At 39.3% G+C, this 13,321-nt stretch overlaps 1 non-coding gene across 1 annotated transcript; it reads right to left on the reverse strand.

Moving 5' to 3' along the window:
- Window positions 1–5,003: 5,003 nt before the first annotated feature.
- Window positions 5,004–5,110, reverse strand: LOC121230000 (small nucleolar RNA R71). Its single transcript, XR_005927952.1, has one exon. It is a non-coding gene; the product is annotated as a small nucleolar RNA R71 (small nucleolar RNA).
- Between the last annotated feature and the right edge of the window lie 8,211 nt (window positions 5,111–13,321).

Genomic DNA, 13,321 nt, shown 5'->3' on the forward strand with positions numbered 1-13,321 from the left:
ACGTATCACATTACTCACTTATGATTTACTTCAAATCAAACTCACATCTGAGTACATACTGCGTACCTAGCCCACTTTACGTATTAAATGTTTTCATTTGACAATCTAGCACGAGGTACCTTAGTCATAGGCTTTTCTCAAATCACCGGCATTTCGCCTACTAGGCTCGAGGCCCGATATCATTTCACCAGCTTTATAGTCTGATAGGCTCGAAAGCCCGAATAGTATCTTACCGATATTATAGTCTGCTAAGCTCAAAGGCCCAAATAATCAAATCAACAAGTTCCACATAACATATTCATATCAATTGAGTACTAACATCATTCGAACGTATATAATTATACATCTCAAACACTTTTCTTTCATCTCATTTTCACATTTAACATTTGATAGCTTATGCATAACATTTCACTCACATTCATTTCAAACTTATCATTCGATTATAAAAGCATATTGCATATTTACCAACATGTTATACTTGCCATTAGGCCATATAAGCATGATACAATACACTATCATTTGATCTTTAACATTCGGCTAAACCCTTATCTTACAAGGAACACCGAATTCACATAACATATCATTTCACCGGTATTACGCCTGCTAGGCACGAAGGCCCGAATACACATCACCGGCATGAAGCCTACTAGGCATGAAGGCCCGAATATACATCACCGGCACGAAGCCTGCTAGGCACGAAAGCCCGAATACACATCACCGGCACGAAGCCTGCTAGGCACGAAGGCCCGAATATACATCACCGGCACGAAGCCTGCGGGATTTAACCGGGATATTTTACCAGCACGAAGTCTGCGGGTCTTTAAGCCCGGATACACATCAAATATCATGCATATTTAATCATATATTAACACAGCTCATTAAACATATCACATTTCCATTTCACCATTCAAACTTAACCCATAGTGACCATTCGACTATAAGTCATATGCATAAATTATTTATCGCGCAACTTAGTTCAAGTAGAAGCAAAAGGTCACGATTCATCTAATATATACATATTGCTCACTGATTCGCACATAACCTTTCAAATTAGCAATTATAAGATGGTTCCGCACATATCCCATCCTTATCGATAATTTACGATGGTTTTACCTTTACTCACATATATGTCATAGGATTTTTACCTATGCTTCTCAATTCACATTCATGATTCAATTCCAATCGATTTAACATGCCTAAGTACATATCGCATACTTGAATAATTTACTTTACGGAACGGATCCACATATCGTATTAGCCCATAGTCTTATAGATCCACACTTTTAATGGTTTACCTCATCGAAGTTCACATTTAATCACTTTAGTGCCAAGCCATATTCGGCTACCACAAAGGACTAATAATAATAATTTTATACACATCATGGTTTTCTTTAAGTATTTAATAATCACAAATCGTGATATCTCCACCAGCACATATACGGCATAGTTTATTCATTGTAACACTCATTTAGTGCATCAAATTTTCAAATCCAATTCAACTTAAGCATAATAGCCATAATCGGCTTATAGCCTTAAATCATTACATATTCGGCACATTAACTAAATAAAATTTACATTCCCTTTACCATATTAATTTAACTCTTGGGCATATAAAAAGGAATCAAGCTTAAACACATAAGAACTTACCTCGAATGTTGCCGAACGATTACAACGGCTATTCGATTACTTTCTTTTTTCTCTTATCCGAATTTGCCCCTCTATGCTCTTGAGCTTAAAATTTAAAGATTTTAAATTAGTCATTATTCGACTATTCAAGCATCACTTTCAAAATATAATATATATATATTCAACTTTCACACCTACTGGTCATAGTAAGCTTATAAGAAATCAATAAGCAACTCATTAACAAATTTTTGTCAATGTTTACCACATAATCATAATTTCAGTGCAAGCTGTCTTCCTGAGCAACAGTCACTAAATCATTTATAACTAGAGCTACGAAACTCCAAATCAAGTGCCGTTAATTTTCTCTGAAAATAGACCCATATATATTTTACCCATAAAATTTTCACGATTTTTGGTTTGACCAATCAATACCAGATTTTTCTTAAAGTTTCCTTTATTTCACTGCTTGACTAATCTGACCACTCTTCACTACGAACCAAATTTCTCATTGTACATAATTCAAAATATGTTCTCGTTTATTTCATTTGAAACTAGACTCATTAAGGAGTCTAAGCATATAAACTTCATCTTATAACCATTTTTTTAAATTTATAATGATTTTATTAAAATAGAACAGAGGATCTAGAAGTCATTCTGACCCTGTCCCACATCACTTCAAATATCTCATCATCGAAAATTCTTTTGCTTACACAGTTTCTTTTATAAGAAACTAGACTCATTAAGCTTTAATTACATAATTTATTTACCTTCTAACACATCTCCCAAAATTTATGGTGATTTTCCAAAATCACGTTACTGCTGCTGTCTCAAGCAGATTTATTACCAATTCACTCTTTCACACATACCTTGCATGCATGTTATTTAAACATGCATATCACAAATCAATCATCACATACCTATAACTTCACTTAAGCATAATCTTCCTTTCATCATTTTAAAGGACAACATTACTCAATATTATCCAAGTTCACATTCGGCCATAATACACACAACATGTTAGCCGATTTTCCCCCCTTAGCATCTAAGGCACATGCATGCTCATTTGCTTGGCTCAACTTCATCTATTCTCCATTTTTTTATCAAAAGAACATGAAACAACAACCATTTCTCTAATTTCCATTCATGACCGAATGCTCACAACACAACCAAAAATCAAAAATATGCTTCATGGGTTAAGGTAGAAACAAGAAAAATCCATGAACATCAAAATAGAAGCAAAGCACCATGAACTCACCTTGGATTTTCTTCCCCAAGTGACTGAACATTCAAGAGCTCTTTTCCTCTCCTTTCTCTTCTATTTTCGGCTACCATGAACAAGGATGGACAAACTTTTCCCTTCCATCATTTTGTTATTTTTAGTCTTTATTTTATGACATAAAATGACACTTATCAATTAGTACCATAACTTCATGTCTTAAATTATTATTATCTAATGCACATGTTGCTTCCCACCAACATCATGGCCAGCCACTACACATAAAATGGGAGTTTGACATGCAAATCCTCCCATTTTACACTACAAATTATTTGCCCACTACAATTTGGCCTATAGCATTTTCAGAAATTTTCACATAGGTCCTATTTTATAATTTTACTCTCAAATGACAAAATCAAAGCATGAAATTTTCACACATGCACTTTCACATATAATAAACACAGAGTATAACATTTAATTATTTCTGTGACTCGGTTTTGTGATCCCGAAACCACTTTCTGACTAGGGCCAAATTAGGGCTGTCATATGATCCATCTCAGAAGCCGGATTCATGGTCAAGACTAAAGATCTCTCCTCAATTTCCCTTCAGGAGTTTTGGGTTTTCTTTATGTTTTGTATTCTTTATTCTTCTGAGATGTTTTCTTATTTAGTTATGAACTAAAACCCCTAAATACCTAAGGGGAATGAAACCTAAAATGAATCTTGTTATTATTTTCTGAATTGTATAATAAATATTAACTTGTTCTTAATTATGTGTTCTTAATTCTTGTTTTATTATCCCAGGATACTGATTCAAGACAAGCTCTTATTCAGAGGAGGAATAGACCCTGTCTAAGAGTACATTTGTCATAATTAAGCGGAGTTGATTGCGTGCCTAGAAATAGGGTGACAAGATTTTGCCGGATTACGGTGAAACCTAATAAGGGGATCCATAGATCGAGTTAATGCAACCCTAGAGTGTTAATTAGAGAAAAGTCTCGGTTATTCAATCTATGGATTAGACGTTATTAGTCTTGAATAGGGATAATAACATAACTTAGGGATCTCTCCGGAGCAAGTTGAGTGAATAAATCGTCCGATTCGGAGCCAGAATAACAAGTAAAGTCTAGGTAGATTTTTCCTTATGTATTGTCTTAAGTCAATCGATTTTTCCAAAAGCAATTCCCCAATTCTTTTCTTCACGCGTTCTTAGTTTAGATAATTAGTCAATTAAACAAAACCTCTTTATTCTTAGGCTAGATAATAAAAAGACAGTCATTACTAGTATTTTTAGTTCCTTTGGGTTCGACAATTAGGTCTTGCTAAAACTGTACAACTGTTCAATAGGTACAGTTGCCTACATCGCGATAATAGTTAGTTCAAGAACGAGTAATTGTAAATATTTAAAACCTATCACGAAATAACGCGATCAAGTTTTTGGCACCGCTGCCAGGGAACTGAAATATTAGGAACGCTAAATTTTTATTACTTTAGCCATTTATTTTTCTTGCAATTTAATTTAATTTAATTTAATTATTATTATTACTAATTAATTTACTTTTTCTTTCTCTTGACAGGTTTTTATAGTTTATTACTAGAAGAAACTAGTCAGGACCATTACTTTTTGATGAAGAAATCGGTTGCACAGTTCGTAGAAACCAAAGAGAAATAAGGCGAAGCTTAAGTTACACAGAGAACGAGCAAGAAGACGGTACTCAACCCCCAACCGAAGAGGTGGCTGAAAACCAAGGCAGACAGCTACCTCCTACAATTGCTGCTAGTCAAAATCCTGCTCCACGTACTATGTATGACTATGCTAAACCTTTTTTAACAGAACTGAGTCAAGTATAGTTCAACTTGCTATTGCTGTGAATAATTTCAAACTGAAACCTAACACAATTCAAATGATATAGTAGTTTGTTCAGTTTGATGGTTTGCAGGATGAGGATCCCAACACTCACTTGGCGAATTTTCTGGAATCTTGCGACACTTTCAAAATTAATGGCGTTTCTGATGATGCCATTCGCCTTCGGTTATTCCCCTTTTCACTAAGAAACAAAGCTAAATAGTGGTTGAACTCATTACCATGAGGGTCTATCACTACTTGGGAACAAATGATCGAAAAATTTTTACTAAAATATTTTTTGCCGGCTAAACGGCTAAGTTAAGTAATGATATATCTTCTTTTGTGCAGATGGACTTAGAAACACTTTATGATGCACGGGAGAGATACAACGATCTATTGCGAAGGTGCCCTCACCATAGGTTACCTCTATGGCTGCAAGTTCAAACGTTCTACAATGGTGTGAATCCCTCGATAAGACAGATGATTGACGCAGCTGCTGGAGGAACCATCAACAGCAAAACACCTAAAGAGGCTTATGAATTCATTGAAGAAATGTCACTGAATAACTATTAGTGGCAAGTCATGAGGACTAAGCCAACAAAAACAGCAGGCGTCTATAATGTCGACTCAGTTACTATACTGTCAAATCAGGTATAACTTCTTAATAAAAAGATTGATGGTTTACTTGGTTCTACGCAGGTACGTCCAATAATGAGGTGTGACGCAAGTGGAGAAGGTGTGCATATAGAATATCAATCCTTCAATCCTACAACCGAAGAGGAACAAGTCAACTATATGGGTAACAATAACTTTAGATCTCAAAATAACACATACAGTAATACTTATAATGCAGGTTGGAGGAACCACCCAAATTTCTCCTAGGGTGGTCAATGGAATCAAAAGCCACAAAATCCTTGGGGTTTTCAATAGCCACCTTATCAACAAGAGAAGAAACTGAACCTTGAGGAGCTACTCTCTAAATTCATTTCGGTGTTAAAAACCCATTTCCAAAATACCGAGACAGCATTTAAAAATCAACAAGTATCGATCCAAGGACTCAAAACTCAGATAGGCCAGCTATCCAAACTAATCTCCGAACGACCACAAGGTAGCTTATCAAGTAATACTGAACCTAACCCAAGGGAACACCTCAAACCAATTAGTACTTAAGATAAGGAAGGATTCATTGCGCGTGAGCTAGAATTGATGCAAGAAACTGTGGTGAGCAAAGGTAAAAGTGAGGTAAGTCATAACAAAATGGTGAATGAAGAATATAAACCTCATGTCCCATACCTTAATGCGACAAGGAAAGACCGCTCAGACGAACAATTCGGTAAATTCCTTAAACTTTTGAAAAAATTACATATTAACTTACCGTTTATTGAAGCTCTGTTGCAGATGCCGAATGCAATGAAATTTTTAAAAGAGCTTTTAGTAAAGAAGCAAAAGTTGGATGAAGCGTCGCATGTAAAGCTAAACGCAGTCTGCTCAGCTATTCTACAGAATAAGCTACCCCACAAATTGAAAGATACAGGGAGTTTTACAATTCCTTGCTTAATTGGTAGTTTAGATATAAATCATGCATTAGCTAATTTAGGGGCTAGTATTAACGTCATGCCTTACAAAATGTTTAAGCAACTAGGTTTTGGGAAACCTAAACAAACTAGGATGAGCATTCAATTGGCAAATAAAACTATAAGATTTCCTAGGGGTATTATTGAAGATGTACTAGTGAAAGTATATAAGTTCATATTTCCCGTTGATTTCGTTGTTCTAGACATAGAGGAGGATAATAACACCCCTTTGATTTTAGGGAGGCCCTTTTTAGCAACTGCTAAAACAATTATTGATGTTGGCACTGGTGAGCTTATAGTTCGTGTGGGGGACGAAACGATCACCCTTCAAGCTCGTAATTCTAGCATCACATCGAACATTGAACGTAATGGTCTACACCAGTCTACTAAAACTAACAATATGACACAACTACTTTGCAGAAATTGAGTTTCAAAGAAGTTCACGAGCCATGTTCCAGCAATGATAGAGGACACATTCATGAAGAACGAAGGCCACAGATAGAGGAGCTAGACGAATGGCGAGCACATAAACCAAGAACACATGATAAACCAAAATTACGCTAGAAGGAATTCGATACCTCCCCTATAACACCACAAACCCAGCCCAGACATTATGGCCAGATCTGACGTGTCACATGGACTTATGACTTAGTATGCATTCGCTGGTTTAAGTGATTGGGGTGGTCTTTGTAAAAACAGCGGTTGAATGAAAAGCCAGTTTATCAATCTTTAGGCTATCCATTTGTTGTGCTTGTTGAGTCTTGAAAATGTTCATTAATTTTGAAAACCCGCGCAGCCTAACACTAGCAGTTTCGTCATAGTATAAATATAATCAGAAAATAAAACCATAGCGGAAAAAAGAAATTTAAATAGCGGCCTTATTACAACTTAAAACCCAAAATTAAATCAGAATATAAAAATAATAAAAATAAACTAACTTAGAAAAACCAACTTTGCAGATGATGTGGCCACTACGAATCCCTCACAACTCCAAGCCCACTATGCTTGGGGATTTCCTGCAGAGATGAAAATAGAGGGTGAGTTCGGTAAACTTGGTATGTAACATAACCTAACCATAGCCCAAAATAGATCAAACCTCAGAGTCAGACTTATCTGGGCCTTGGCCCAATACAGAAATCATAATGAAACCCATAGGCCCAAAGCAGATACAGAACAAATATACCATGAATGCAGAAATCCCAACCCAGAGCCATCCATAACACCTCCGTACCATCCTTACACCATGTGGGGAGACTACTCGACCCACCCAACCGCTACACACCACAGAAATTGCAGCGAGGCTGCCAGATATTGTTACGAAGTCACCAGATACAGATATTGTGGCTAGGCCACTAGAACAGATATATATACATGTGGCGAAGCCACTAGATTGTAGCGAGGCTACCAGATATTGTGACGAAGTCACCAGAACAGATATATGTGGCGAGGCCACCAGATGCAGCGAGGCTGCCAGAACGCTTCCTCCATCAGTATAAACCCATGTCCCATGCAACAAAAATAATATGTCATGGCATACGTATACAGAAACAGAACATCATGCTTTTCAAAAAAAATAACCCTAGGGGTAAAATCGTAATTTTGCATGCATAAGGGTATTTTAGTAATTATTACCTATTGCTAAGGTTTCATGCTCATTCTAACGTTTACCAAGTAATCAGAAGTACTTACCTAGTCTTTTTACCAAAGTGGGCCGGTTGGCCCATTGGCCCACTTTCGGCCCATTAAGCCCAAAAATATCGTTGTGCACGAAAATGCACACTTTGCACTCTAATCATCCAAATGCACCATATTCATTAACAACTATCTCATGAGCGCTCGCGCACTCACGAGTTCACAAAATACCAATGTTTCGGTATTTCAGCTTTTACTGATTCAGTCTAAGGGAGGGTGTCGTTTACACACCTGGTTGATGACGATTGATGACGATATCTCCCACGCGATAATCCTACAATCCATCACTAACACATTAGACTTACGAATTAATGATAACTAGCATAAATCCACGTCAACTAACCCAATCATCACACAAGTTAGTCATTTACGCACGATGGCCAAAATAGTCATTTTACCCTCTAGGAGTAAATCGATAGTCCTACCCTACAAGGGTATTTTAGTAATTATACAACTTATCCACTTGGGCCTACGAACCCATTGGGACCACATGGCCCATTTCAGCCCATCGCGGCCTGAAATAGCTGTCCTACTGCTAGAGTAATGAGAAGTACACACCTGTTAGGAGACTGTAGTTAATCCGCGCTGCAAACACTCTTAGCTGACGCCTAAACCAAACGAGCACGTCACAAAGCGAAAGGGATCAGCCAAGAAGGGTATGCCTACTCTCCTCATGGTTTGCTCTATTTAAAGCCAGCCCTCAATCTACTCTTACATTAGCTTCCCGATGTGGGATCCCTCCATCATCAGAGTTTAAAACCAACACCAACTCTTGCCGTCCCGATGTGGGATCCCTCCATCACCAGAGTTTAAAACCAACACCAACTCTTGCCGTCCCAACATAGCAAAATAATCAACCTTTGAGTGCCAAGGGATTCGAACCAAAGTCCTCTCACATGCCAACTCACGCTACCACCACTAGGCCATCAACTCATTTGTGTCATAAATCCAACACATTAAACTTTAAAGCGCACCTACTTGCTTCTAGATTTATTGAAAAGAAAAACCAAAATATATTGCAAGAGCCAAGACTTGAACCTTGGACCCCTTGCTTCCTCTATGGTGTCACTTCCTTGTCCCCTAAATGGCGCCACCTTGCCAGTACACCACACTCCTTTTGGTGTCATCTTTTACCCCTTTACTCTTAAAAGCCCAAACGCCAATTGCATCACCTGTTCATAAAATTAAAATTCTGAAGACTACCACGGATTTAACTTAAGTTTGGGCCTTCCAAAGGCCCACTAACCTACTAAAATATATATTTTAACCACCAGAACACACACAAATTTAAAAAAAAACACAGAAACACAGATAATCAGAAAATTGGGGCGTTACAACTCTACCCTCCTTAAAGAAATTTCATCCTCGAAATTTTACCTGAATCAAACAGATGAGGATATTGTTGACGCATCGCCACTTCTGGCTCCCAAGTAGCTTCCTCTCTGCCTTGATTACGCCACAGCACCTTTACTAGCTGAACTGATTTCCTCCTCAAAATCTTAACATCTCAATCCAAAATCTGCACAGACTCTTCCTCAAAACTCAAGTCTGTTTGGACCTCGATCTCTGCAACCGGCACAACATGAGTAGGGTCAGAACGATACCGCCTTAACATGTAGACGTGAAAGACACCATGAATTCTATTCAACTCTGGAGGTAGCTCCAACTGATAAGCCACTGGACCCACTCGCTTAAGAATCCGATAAGGCCCAATGAACCGTGGACTTAACTTGCCTTTCCTCCCAAACCTTAATATTTTCTTCCAAGGTGAAACCTTCAAGAAGACCATAACACCCACAGAGTACTCAATTTCCTTGCACTTAAAATCTGCATATAACTTATGTCTATCAGATGCTTCCTTCAACCGGTCTCTAATCAACTTGACCTTATCCTCAGTATTTACCACCAACTCAGGTCCAAGAACCTGTCGTTCACCCAACTCGGTCCAACAACTAGGTGTACGACATATTCACCCATATAGTACCTCACAATGAGCCATTCGAATACTTGCCTGATAATTGTTGTTGTATGCAAACTCTGCCAACGGTAAGTAATCCTCCCAACTGCCTCGAAAGTCGATAACGCATCCCCTCAACATGTCTTCCAGAATCTGAATAACCCTTTCCGACTGACCATCAGTCTGAGGATGAAAAGCTGTACTAAAGTTCAACCACGTACCCAATGCCTCATGCAACTTTTGCCAAAACTGAGATGTGAATCTAGGATCTCGATCAGAAATAGTCGACACTGGCACTCCGTGAAGTCGTACTATTTCCGCCACATACAATTTGGCTAACTTCTAAAGTGAATAATCAGTGCGAAAAGGTATGATATGAGCAGATTTGGTCAACTTATCCACAATTACCCAAATTGAGTCCTTCTTCGACGGTGTCAAGGGTAACCCACTCACAAAATCCATGGTTACCCTCTCCCACTTCCAAAGTGGTACTTTCACTAGCTGCAAAAGTCCGGAAGGTAATTGATGTTCAGCTTTCACTTGCTGACAAGTCAGACATTTTCCCCTAACTTCCGTTAACTCTCGCTTCAATCCAGGCCACCAATACAGCTCCTTTTAGTCGCGATACATTTTACTCCCTCCAGGATGCATAGCACACAAACCTCCATGAGCTTCTTTTAGAATTGCTTGCCTCAAGTCAGAGTCCTTCGAAATACAAACTCTACCTCGGTAACACAGAACTCCCTCACTGTTCAATCTGAACTCAGAAGTATCCCCATTCTTAACCTGCCAAAATCGAGAAACCAGGGACTCATCCCTCGACTGTTTTTCCTTAATCTCATCCACCCAGGTCAGCCTAACTTGCAGTTCTGTTAACAGACTACCGTCGTCATACAGACTCAAACGAGCAAACATGGCTCTCAGATCAGATACAGTTCTACGACTTAGGGCATCAGCCACCACATTAGCTTTGCCTAGGTAATACTCAATCATGTAGTCATAATCCCTAAGCAACTCTATCCCTCTCCGCTGCCTAAGGTTCAGCTCCTTCTGAGTCAGCAAGTACTTAAGACTCTTATGATCTGTGTATATAATACACCTTTCTCCGTACAGGTAATGTCTCCAAATCTTAAGTGCAAAGATTACCGCTGCCAACTCTAGATCATGAGTAGGATAGTTAACTTCATGTTGTTTAAGCTGTCGTGATGCATAAGCAACCACTTTACCCTCTTGCATCAGCACACAGCCCAACCCTACATGTGATGCATCACTGCATATGGTAAAATCTTTTCCAGACTCTGACTGAATCAGTACAGGTGCCTCGGTCAGAACTCTCTTCAGCTTCTTAAAAGATTCTTGTTGTTTCTCAATCCAAACAAACAGTACTCCCTTCCTTATAAGCTTTGTCAAAGGTGCTGCCATCACAGAAAATCCTTCCACAAACCTTCTATAGTACCCAGCTAAACCCAGAAAACTTCAAATTTCTGACACTGACCTCGGTGGCTTCCATTCCAGAATCGCTTCAATCTTTCGAGGGTCCACCTTAATCCCTTCAGCAGAGACAACATGCCCCAAGAAAGTTACCTCTCTCAACCAGAACTCACACTTACTGAATTTCGCATAAAGCTCCTTCTCCCTCAGCACTTGCAGCACAATATGAAGATGCTCATCATGCTTCTCCTCAGTTTTAGAACAAACCAGAATATCGTCGATAAAGACAACCATGAATCGATCCAAATATGGCTGGAACACTCGATTCATCAGATCCGTAAATGCTGCAGGTGCGTTCGTCAACCCTAATGGCATAACCAATAACTCATAGTGACCATACCGAGTTCTGAATGATGTCTTGTGAATATCCACCTCCTTAACCCTCAACTGATGATACCCAGATCAAAGGTCAATCTTGGAAAATACTGAAGCTCCTCTAAGTTGGTTGAATAAATCATTGATTCTCGACAGTGGGTACTTGTTCTTAATCGTCAGTTTCTTCAACTGTCGATAATCGATGCACATCCGCATTGACCCATCTTTCTTCTTTACGAAAAACACTGGTGCTCCACACGAAGACACACTTGGTCTAAAGAAGCCTCTATCCAATAACTCTTGAATTTGGTCTTTTAGCTCCACCAACTCCTTCGGTGCCATCCTATAAGGTGCAATGGAAACCGGTGCCGTTCCAGGCAACAAGTTGATTCCAAACTCAACCTCTCGGTTCAGGGGCAAACCCGGAAGCTCCTCTGGAAAAACATCTTGAAAATCCTTGACGGTTCTAACTTTATCCATTGTTAGATCCTCAATTTTCGATTGGCTTACAAATGCCATATAAGCCTCACATCCCTTTCGAATCCACTTTTCGGCTCTCAATGCCGACACCACATTAGACAGATAATCCTTACGCTCGCCTATCACCAAAACCTCCTCATCCTTTATGGTCTTTAACATTATTCGCTTAGCAGCACAATCCAGTGTAGCTCTATGCTTAACAAGCCAATCCATTCCTAAAATGAGATCGAATTCTCCGAAAGGTAGCTCCATCAGATCTCCAGAGAAAACTTTTCCTTGAGTTTCTATAGGCACATCTCTATACAGTTTATCTACCCTAACAGAGTGACCCAAAGGACTTAGTACAGACACCCCACTCACGGTCTCCTCAGAGCGCCACCTAGCGACCCAGATATAGCACATGCAACATATGAATGGGTAGATCCATCATCTATCAACGGAAAGTATGGCATACCGGAAATAAAAAACGTACCAGTTATGACGTCAGGTGCACCACCCTCCTCTCAGCGACGAGCTGCATACACCAACGCCGGCTGATGAGCCTCAGCAAATCCAGCACCCCTGCCAGGTGCTCTTGTTCCTCGACCGTTTCCATGACCACCTCTGCCTTGCCCACGTCCTCTCGAAAACTGTGGTTCACCCCTCACTGGTTGAGCGACCCTCTGATCTAAAACTTGAACCTGATGTGGTTCCTGGGGACAATCCTTAACCCTATGCTCCATAGATCCACATCGGAAACAAGCACTAGAACATTTCTGACACTCACTTATATGCATCTTTCCACAATTCCTACAACCCTGCGGTCTAATAGCATTCATCGGTACTACTCGAACTAGCTCCATTACCCTTGCTCTCTTAACATTCCTGTTCATACCACCTGAAAGTCCTGAATCTCTCCTAAAACGGTTTCGATCTTTCTCACGATTCTGTCTTTCTGTATGCTTCACTTCCTCAGCTATCTTAGCTTTCTCCACTAAAGTAGCAAAGTTACGCTCCCTTTGCGGAGCAATCAGCACCCTAAGTTCATCTCTCAGACCATCCACGAAGCATACGCTACGCTTATATTCTGTAGCGACAATCCTAGAAGCATACTGGCTCAGTCTCAGAAACTCAGACTCATACTC

This window comes from Gossypium hirsutum, chromosome A05, assembly GCF_007990345.1.
Source record: "Gossypium hirsutum isolate 1008001.06 chromosome A05, Gossypium_hirsutum_v2.1, whole genome shotgun sequence".
Lineage (NCBI taxonomy): Eukaryota > Viridiplantae > Streptophyta > Magnoliopsida > Malvales > Malvaceae > Gossypium > Gossypium hirsutum.